The sequence below is a fragment of the Heloderma suspectum genome, chromosome 2, assembly GCF_057233095.1.
Source record: "Heloderma suspectum isolate Gila_16-S chromosome 2, 16-S_ref, whole genome shotgun sequence".
Lineage (NCBI taxonomy): Eukaryota > Metazoa > Chordata > Lepidosauria > Squamata > Helodermatidae > Heloderma > Heloderma suspectum.
This window is the reverse complement of record NC_139459.1, coordinates 201,957,445-201,968,178: the sequence shown is the minus strand read 5'-3', so window position 1 is coordinate 201,968,178 and position 10,734 is coordinate 201,957,445.

Here is a 10,734-nt window from a genome sequence, read left to right as displayed (position 1 = left end):
GACTGGGCAGGCTGGTAAGGGAGAAGGCACACTCCCATATATCCTGGTCCCAAGTTGTTTAGGGCTTTATACACTAACAACAAAACCTTAAACCTGGTCCAGTAGCGAATAAGCAGCCGGTGCAGTTCCCTCAGTTGAGTGTTACATGCTGAAAAGGGGCAGCATCCAACAACAGTCAAGCTGCTTTTTACACGAGCTGCAGCTTCCAGGCCAACCACATAGAGTACCTTGCAGTTATCCAATCTTGAGGTTACTAGTGGCCAAGCTATCCTTATCCAGGAGGGGCTGAAGCTGGTAAAAGGCACTGTGAGCTGCTGTGGCCACTTGGGCCTCCAGCAACAAAGATGGATCCATGAGTACCCCCAGATTATGAACCTGATCTTTTAGAGCAAGTGCACCCCATCCAGAACAGGCAATAAGCCTACTTCCCAGACTTGGGAACCGCTCACCCACAGGGCCTCCTTCTTTCCAGGATTCAGTGTCACTTTATTGGCCCTCATCCAGACCATCACTGAGGGCTTCTTCACGAGCTTTTATCCTGCTGTTGAGATTGCTCACTCACTGAAGTTTGCAGGCTCTTTAGATGGGGTCATGAACCTCCAGGGCTGTCTCCTGCACTAAATGACCTTTGTTCTGTTTTTAAATAGAACACAGATAATGAGCTATCAAATTACTGCTTCTGTTCTGCTTGAGTTCGCTCTGCAAGAAGAGGAGTGAGATCAATGAAACATATGGAAGACTCAGATAAGGGGGAGAAGGAGGGGGAAAGGGGAGGGGGAAAGAAAGCACATGTAGGGAGTCCGTTGTGATCCTGCATTTAAAAAGGAAGCAGAAAGCCCTGTTTTAAAAGTAGGATTTTAGGCTGGTATAGAGATGCTCATAGTCTCACCTGATTCAGATATCAGAGGGAGATAGAGCTGTGTGTCATCAGCATACCGATGGTACTTCGCTCCAAATCGCCTAATGACTCCTCCTAGTGGCTTCATATACATGTTAAACAACACTGGGGACAAGATGGTACCCTGCAGAACCCCATAACTCAATTGCTGAGGAATAGTTACCCAGTGTTACTCTCTGAAATCGACCCTGCAGTTAGTGAACACTGTAAAGCAATACCTCAAATGCCCATCCCATTCAGGAGGATACCACAGTCGATGGTATCAAAAGCCAATGAGAGATCAAGTAGAATAAAGAGGGTTCGACTCCCGCTGTCCCTCTCTCGGACATCCACCATGGTTGATCAAGGCTGATTCAGTCCTGTAACCAGGCTGAAACCCAGATTGAAATGGGTTTAGATAATCAGTATCTTCCAAGAGTGCTTGTAGTTGACCCACCACAACCCTCTTAAGTACCTTCTCCAAGAAAGGGGTATGTCCCTATCTCCTTCTTCCATGTAACTCTATACAAGGCAGGACTTATTTACAGAAGCAAATTCCAGAGTGTGTTCTAGCAAAAACAAGAGTCTTTTGACACCTTAAAGATAGAGAATGCAGTCTTATGCACAGCTACCAGGGAGTAAGTCCTGTTGACCATACTGAGCTTTGCTGAATAAATGCATAAGCATGTGCTATAAGAGGTTTCTTATGGCCTACGTTCTCACAAACTAGAGCCTACTTCATCAGATGAAGTGTTAAAATTAGCAGATTATCTATATGCAATTACAGATATTCACATGCAGTGGTAAAAATTTAAGTGCAAATGTTCATCATGGTAGTCCCCATAGCTATGCCCCCAAGAAGAGTCCAAAAATGCAGGCAGCTGTGTTGATCCATACCAACAGGTAAGTTCTAACAGTTTTCATCTCCATCAGGAGCAGGTCTTTTGTAAAGCTAATAGATCTTAATTGCCCATTCAAGACTAAACCACACCACCTTACTTTGAATTACAACAGGGATGCTCACAACAATATATTGTTGCTGGGAAAATCCATCCCAGTTCTGGGCACCACACTTTAAGAAGGATGCAGACAAGCTGGAGAGGGTTCAGAGGAGGGCAACAAAGATGATCAGGGGACTGGAAACAAAGCCCTATGAGGAGAGACTGAAAGAACTGGGCATGTTTATCCTTGAGAAGAGAAGACTGAGGCAAGATATGATAGCGCTCTTCAAGTACTTGAAAGGCTGTCACAGAGTGGAAGGCCAGGATCTCTTCTCGATCATCCCAGAGTACAGGACACGGAATAATGGGCTCAAGTTACAGGAAGCCAGATTCCGGCTGAACATCAGGAAAAAATTCCTGACTGTTAAAGCAATATGACAATGGAACCAATTACCTGGGGAGGTGGTGGGCTCTCCCACACCGGAGGCATTGAAGATGAGGCTGGACAGCCATCTGTCAGGGATGCTCTGACTTGGATTCCTGCACTGAGCAGGGGGTTGGACTCGATGGCCTTGTAGGCCCCTTCCAACCCCACTATTCTATGATTCTATGATCCCCCGCCCCCCCCGCCCCCCCCGCCCAGTTACTGTGAGGACTGCAACTAAGCTAAAGAGGGAACTGGGAAGCTAAAGGGGGCTGCCCTTTATCCTTCTGATTGGCTGTGAGCTCACCAGGTGCTTCTGAGAGCTCCAACTGAATTGGAGGGGTGTGGCCTGAGTACTCCCAGCAGCTGACTGGGCGAGAAGCTTCAGTCTGTTTCCTGCCTCCCAGCTGAGCAGAGCAGAGCAGAGCAAGCTGCTCCAGCTGGTCCAGGGACTAAAGAAGCAGGCAAGCTCCCAGAGAGTGAGCGACCAGGGGGAGCAAACAGGGGTTGGCCAGGGGAGTTCAGCAGGGGAGGTCAAGGGGGAGGCCCCTAACATTTTTTTTAAATTATTTTTTATTTTTTAACTAACTTTTTTCCATTTATTTGTCTTGTAACACACACTTCCACACCAGTGGGACTCTGCTTTTAACCTCTACTGAGTAGAGGAGCAGGCACAGGCTAGTCTAGAACAATCACAAAGCTAGACACAAAAAGGGAAAAGAGGCTATGGAAGGACAAGACTCTCCAGTGGTGGTGACCTGCAAGGTGTGTGCAATGTTTGTTTTCTTGCCTGAGAACAGCATGGCCTACACCTGCAACAAGTGCAAGTTGATCATGCTGCTGGAAGAAAAAGTAAGTGGACTGGAGCGGCGACTGTCAACCCTCCGGGGAATAAGAGAACATGAAGAGTTCTTGGACAGAATGGGGGAACTACAGCAGCAAAGGGAAGACCAGAAGCTTGAAGAGCAACAGCAAGATGAGGCAGTGGGAAATGCTGAGGTGAAGAAAAATGGAGTAGAGGATACTCCTTGGAAAAGGGTGACAGTTAGGAGAAGAAGAACTAGACACCACTCTGCACCAGTGGAAGCAGTGGAGCTGTGGAACTGATTCCAGGTACTTGCGGATGAGACTGGAGGACAGCCTGCAGAGGAAGAATCACAGGGGAACCTGCATGAGAGTGAGCAAGAGGCTGAAGGTCAGTCAAACAGAGGCGATGAAACCCAGGCCTACAAGAAGAAGAGAAGAGTGGTAGTAGTGGGAGACTCCTTGCTGCGTGGGATCGAGACCCAAGTATGTCGCGAAGACCCATGGACTCTCCAGGTATGTTGTCTCCTGGGAGGACGGATTAGAGACGTGACTGAAAGGTTGCCTGCACTCATAAAGCCCACTGACAGGTATCCCTTTCTTCTCATCCATGTGGGAACAAATGATACTGCCAAGCGGAGCTACGAAGAGATCACGTCAGACTTTGAAGCTTTGGGAAGGAAACTCAAGAACTTTGGGGCCCAGATAGTTTTCTCATCCATCCTTCCAGTAGTTAGAAGAGGGATAGAAAGGGAACGAAAAATACTCCAGGTGAATGACTGGCTACGAAGGTGGGGCCGACGAGAGAGATTTGGATTCTGGGACCACGGGCTATACTTCCTGGAAGATGGGCTGTTGGCTAGGGACGGGTTGCACCTCACAAAGGATGGGAAGAATGTGTTTGGCCACAGCATGAAGAACTTCATCAGGAGGGCTTTAAACTGAATCCTACGGGGAAGGGAGATGTAATGTTAGGGGTAACAATGGATGTAGGCGCATGCACTGCAATGGAGAGAACAGCTCTGATAGCGCCCAGTAATAGTCTTCAGACACATGTAGGAAGAAAGCCAGACTATGAAGCACATGGTCTTTGATGTCTATATACTAATGCCCAGAGTATGGGAAACAAACAGAACGAACTTGAACTCTTAATACAGGAGGGAAATTATGACCTGATAGGTATAACTGAGACCTGGTGGGATGACTCTCATGACTGGAATACAGCAGTTGAAGGATATAACTTGTTCAAAAAGAACAGGAGGAACAGAAAGGGACGTGGGGTTGCACTGTATGTGAAAAATACATATCTCTGCACAGAAATACAGGAGGAGGAGCTTGGTAGCCCCATCGAGAGCATCTGCGTTGAAATAAATGGAGCAAAGAATAAAAGGAACCTGGTGGTCAGAGTCTACTACTGGCCACCCAATCAAGGAGAAGACAAGGATGAAACTTTTGAAAAGCAAATAGCCAATGTTTCAAGGAAGCATGATGTAGTAGTAATGGGGGACTTCAATTTCCCCGATATTTGTTGGGAGACAAATTCTGCAAAACATGTCCCCTCCAGGAAATTCCTGACTTGTGTGGCGGATAACTTCCTCCTACAGAAAGTAGAGGAAGGAACTAGAGGATCGGCTATCCTTGACTTGATCCTAACCAACAGAGATGACTTAGTGGATAAAGTAGCAGTTACAGGAACTCTGGGGGAAAGCAACCATGTTATACTTGAGTTCTTGGTTCTAAGGGAAGCAAAAGCTGAGTGTAGTCAAACGCGTACCCTGGATTTTAGGAAAGCTGATTTTCATAAACTCAGAACAATGATCAGTAAGGTCCCATGGCAAGCGACACTAACGAGAAAAGGAGTCCAAGATGGGTGGGAGCTTTTAAAAAAGGAAATTCTCAAGGCACAATCACAAACAATTCCAACAAGAAGAAAAGGTGGAAGACAACAGAAGAAGCCAATGTGGCTTCACAAAAAGCTTAGGGATGACCTGAAAACAAAACAGGACACATATAGGAAGTGGAAAGAAGGCCAAGTAACAAAGGAAGAGTACAGGCAGATAGCACAGAATTGCAGGGATGGCGTCAGGAAGGCTAAAGCTGAGAATGAGCTGAGGTTAGCAAGGGATGCTAAAAACAACAAAAAGGCTTTCTTCAGCTACGTGCATAGTAAAAGGCAGAGGAAAGAAATGGTTGTTCAGCTGTTAAATAAGGATGGCAAAATGATAACAGATGACAAAGAAAAGGCAGAGGTGCTCAGTTCCTACTTTGTCTCAGTCTTCTCCCAAAAGAGGGTGTATGACCCCCCTGGCAAAGGCGAAGTACAGGCTGAAGGGGCAGGATTGCAGCTTGAGATGGATAGGCATATGGTCAAGGAACACCTAATTACTTTGAATGAGTTCAAATCTCCAGGGCCAGATGAACTGCATCCTAGAGTAATAAAGGAACTGGCAGAAGAACTCTCAGAACCGCTGTCTATTCTCTTTGAGAAATCATGGAGGACGGGGGAAGTGCCAGATGACTGGAGGAGGGCTAACGTTGTCCCTATCTTCAAAAAGGGTAAAAAGGAGGAACCTGGGAACTACAGACCAGTCAGTCTGACATCAATCCCTGGGAAAATTCTGGAGCAGATCATAAAGCAATCCATCTGGAAGCACCTTGACAACAATGCCGTGATTACTCGAAGCCAACATGGATTTGTCAAAAACAAGTCCTGCCAGACGAATCTGATCTCATTTTTTGATCAAGTAACCTCCCTTGTAGACTGTGGGAATGCTGTAGACATCATATACCTCGACTTCAGCAAAGCTTTCGACAAAGTGCCCCATGATATCCTGATGAGCAAACTTGCTCAAAGTGGGCTAGATGAAACAACGATCCGGTGGATCCACAGTTGCCTACAGAATCGGACTCAAAGAGTGCTTATCAATGGGACCTTCTCAAACTGGGGAGAGGTAACGAGTGGGGTACCGCAGGGCTCAGTCCTGGGCCCAGTGCTCTTCAACATTTTTATTAATGACTTGGAGGAGGAGGTGCAGGGAATGCTGATAAAATTTGCAGATGACACAAAATTGGGCGGGATAGCTAATACTTTGGAAGACAGAAACAAAATTCAAAGTGATCTGGATAGACTGGAGCGCTGGGCAGAAAACAACATAATGACATTTAATAGGGATAAATGCCAAGTTCTGCACCTAGGAAAAAGAAACCAAATGCACAGTTACAAGATGGGGGATACGTGGCTCAACAACACTACAAGCGAGAAGAATCTTGGAATTGTTGTCGATCACAAGCTGAATATGAGCCAACAATATGATGTGGCTGCAAAAAAAGCAAATGCTCTTTTGGGCTGCATTAATAGAAGCATAGCTTCGAAATCCCGGGAAGTACTAGTTCCCCTCTACTCAGCACTGGTTAGGCCTTATCTGGAGTACTGTGTCCAGTTCTGGGCACCACACTTTAAGAAGGATGCAGACAAACTGGAGAGGGTTCAGAGGAGGGCAACAAAGCTGATCAGGGGACTGGAAACAAAGCCCTATGAAGACAGACTGAAAGAACTGGGCATGTTTAGGCTTGAGAAGAGAAGACTGAGGGGAGATATGATAGCACTCTTCAAGTACTTGAAAGGCTGTCACAGAGAAGAAGGCCAGGATCTGTCAGGGTGGACACTGAGCCCATAGAATCCCAGAGTAGTTCTGATTCTGAGGAAGAGCAGTCGCTCCTGGGAGAGGAGCGCGCTCCTCTTTCCCAGGGCCCACAGCTGACGGAGATTCCTCCCACCAGCATTCCTATATTAGAAAGCAGTCCAGGGAGTGACCGAGCAGAGATAGCAGACTTGGTGGATGCGCGACACAGACGCAGAGAGCGGCGCCAGATGGAGGGCGCGGAAAGGAGGCGCAGTGCCCAGTTGGCGCGCAAACAACGGCTGCGCCCCGAGGATCCAAGGGAAAAGGGGAGGGACTCTCCCTAGTCCTTAAGTTCAGGGGTCTGCCAGTAATTCCCTTTCAAACGGGGACCAACTGTTTCAACTTAGGGCATAGGTACTCTGCTGCTCAGATCTAGTTGCTACCTATAGAGTTGTTAAGTTGTAAAAGAAGAATAAAGCTTTGAAAGGAATCCCTTTGTCTGTGTCTGGACTTGGCTACCGGATTAGACTGAGAGAGGCCTCCAAGGAGCCCTTGACAGGATCTCTTCTTGATCATCCCAGAGTGCAGGACACAGAATAATGGGCTCAAGTTACAGGAAGCCAGATTCCGGCTGAACATCAGGAAAAACTTCCTGACTGTAAGAGCAATACGACAATGGAACCAATTACCTGGGGAGGTGGTGGGCTCTCCCACACTGGAGGCCTTCAAGACGAGGCGGGACAGCCATTTGTCAGGGATGCTCTGACTTGGATTCCTGCATTGAGCAGGGGGTTGGACTCGATGGCCTTGTAGGCCCCTTCCAACCCTACTATTCTATGATTCTGTGAATACCAACTTCCAAGGCAGTCAAACCAACCCAATTCACTAGTCTAATTGGACTAGGAGGGATTGATGCAGTAAGCCACAAAACTTCCACAGAAAGCCACAAAACTTGAACAGATTCTCCCATTCCAGGCCATTTTTCAAGAATGCCATATTCTACTGGAATGTGGATTCTGTGGACATTTAGTAGCTTACTTATGTGACTTATGAAATGTGGTTGGTTTGGATAGCTTGGAAGCTGGTGTTCCAGGACATTTTAACATAATACTGGGTTTTGCCCAGAATGGATAGTGGAACGTGGTTTTTGTGGAAGTCTTGTGGCTTACTGCATCAGTCATGTGTGACTGCTGTTTTTCCAGAATACCCTTTATTGCCTGCAACAATACCGGAATGTGAATTCCCTGGGCATTTTCCATGTCAGGGCATAATTCCCATGTAGTCTTTTTGTGGCGTGTCAGTTTGCATGTGTTTGATGCCTTAGAACAGGGGTGCAGAACGTCTTTCAGCCCAGGGCCAAATTCCATTTCAGAGAAGTTCTCGGGAACTGCATTTCAGTGGTGGGTGGGGCCAAAGGCAAACGGGGGTGGGCCCCCAAAATACCAGCATATTTCGCTTAAAACTCTTACTGCCAGTAACTAAGCCTTAGGAGAGGCATTTCAGCCTTTAGAATGGGGAAAAACTACAAAAGCTGGGAAACCATCAAACAATCGATGGTTGGGGGAAAGGGGGCATGGCCTTCAGGGGAATCCTGGCATCCTGGATTGGGACCCTCAGAAGGCCAGATTTGGCCCTGAGCCTGAGATTCTACAGTCCTGCCTTAGAACCAGTCATTTCAATGTACTTCTTCCTTTGAAATGTGTTTTAGCTGGAAATGGGTTAATACATTTTTGATAATGTATGGATTTCATTTCTAAAATATTGTTCTCATATATATTTAGCATATCTCACTCTTTTGTGCAAAAAGGTTATCATTAAAATGTCCACTCCAACTCATTCCATTCTGTTCCAGGTGGGTTCTAGGTGTGAAGGCATTAATAACAGTGTAATGTGGAAAGGAATCAGTTCAAAAATATTGTTCTCAAGTACCTCTAACATATCCCGCTATTTTTTAGCATCTGTTTTATTTATAAAGGGGCTATTACAGCCTGTTTCTTTATATTCCATCTTTTACGCCATCTGCTCCCCTAAAGAAATCAACATTCCCAGTCTTGATAAAGCCCTAAATGAATAGAATCAAACTTTATGATGAATTAGAGTTTAGTAATTTCATACTGGAGTTTTGTTGCCGTAGAATAAAGATGACTTTCAGCAGCAGAGTATCCTGGGAGATTGTGTTTCCCAGGGTACTACTGCATTCATGTACTGTTTGGGGGCTTCCCATGGGCATATGGTTGGCCACTGTGTGAACAGAATGCTGGACTAGATAAGTCTTTGGTCTGATCTAGCAGGATGCATGTTCTGGATGTTGCTGTTTTTTTAATCTAAGATTTGTGTTCCCTTGTTCAGAGCTTTGCTGGAACTTTACTGTACAGGATACTTAGAGTGTAACCCTATGCATGTTTAGCATGTCTGGCTGGGGAATGCTGGGAGTTGCAGGACTTTTTCTGTCTAAGCATGCATAGGACTACACCCTCAGTGTAGTGGTTTAACCCAGTTCTCCCTCTGTAGCAGCTCTTCTGAGATTCTTGTGTGTGTGTTTTTTTAAAAAGACCTAGTTGCAATGTAATGTACATTAGCACTTGTGCTGACCTAGTTACTACCCTTCGTTACTAGAAACATGCCAGGGAGGAGTGCTCATATGTGTCGCTACAATCACAGAAACTGAAGCAGATGTGTAGCTGTTTGAAGTGCCAATTCATACAACATACTTCTTAATGTAATCCCTATACCCTGGGAGTATCAGGAGTGATCTCTGAGGCTGTTTCTGTGAAGTAGCCTGACGTTTGCCTGAACTGGATGATGAGCCCTGCAGTTCTTGGGAAACAATCCTACCTAACCTTGGGAAGATTTTTTTTTAAATGCAATATATTTTAATGTCACAAGGGGCTTCTCTACATGAGGCTGTTAATTTGCTGTATCTAATTTAGGTTTCATCACAAAATTGAGTACTATATGAAGAGTGTTTCCTGTTTTTCCACTACATAATCTCCAGGTGGCAATGTGGTATGGCAGACTAGTGCAAATACACAAGTGGAAAGTGAATTTTCTTTCACTTTCACAAATAATACTGGCATATTCTCTGCTCTAAAAAGACTAACTGAAAGAGCTCTTTAGACACAGAAACAAAACTGGAGAGCCACAACATTGTCTTAAGAACCCATAAACAAATGGGAGTAGGGAATGACGAATGCACAGTAAAACACTAATGTAGAAAAGCTCAGGATTAAATGAAATAAAATTAGTCAGAATGATGAAACAGAGCTATTGCAAGAGGACACCTGCCAGTAGGAAAATGCTCAAAACTAGGACAGACTCTCACCAAATACAATACATTACCACAAACTAGGTATTGACATTCAGGGCTGGATCATGAATTTCATGGATCTGGGCCATGATTGGTCCTGGGGACAACAGGCTAAGGTAAGCCTTCTACGCAGCTCCCCACACTGAACTCACACATTATATTTGCGCATGCACATGGACACATGCACACACGCAGTCAAAGAAAACTATTTAGGCAGCAATCCTATACACATCTGGGAGTTAGTCCCATTGAACTCAGTGGAACGTTCTTCTGAGTAGGCCTACATAGGATTGCACTGGTAATGTACAATAACAATGCAAACACTTTATTTTACTACAGATCTTAGTGGAAATGATCTTCTGTGCTTCCCTGGAAGCAGAAGACTAATATCTCGCCCATGATAGAGAACACAAATACACACAAGCTCCAATTTATCATTTCCCCTTTTATCATCTATATCTCTATAAATCTCTATAGTTAGCACTGCTCCCAACATGTCTGTCATAGCTGTGACTTCACACATTGGCTAAACACACTGAAAGGTAGTGGTTGGCTCTTTCTTCACAAAACAGTTGGACAGAATATTTGCCTGAACATTTTGTCTTGTATTTCATGTTCTGCAAGGGCTAGAAATGTACTCTTTTTTATGAGAAAAGGTGGGGATCTCGACTAGGTTAGCTGAGGGCTGCAGCCCCCTTAGCCCATGGGTTAATCTGGCCATGTTGGAATTGGAAGGCACAGATCTCACTCCAGAAACT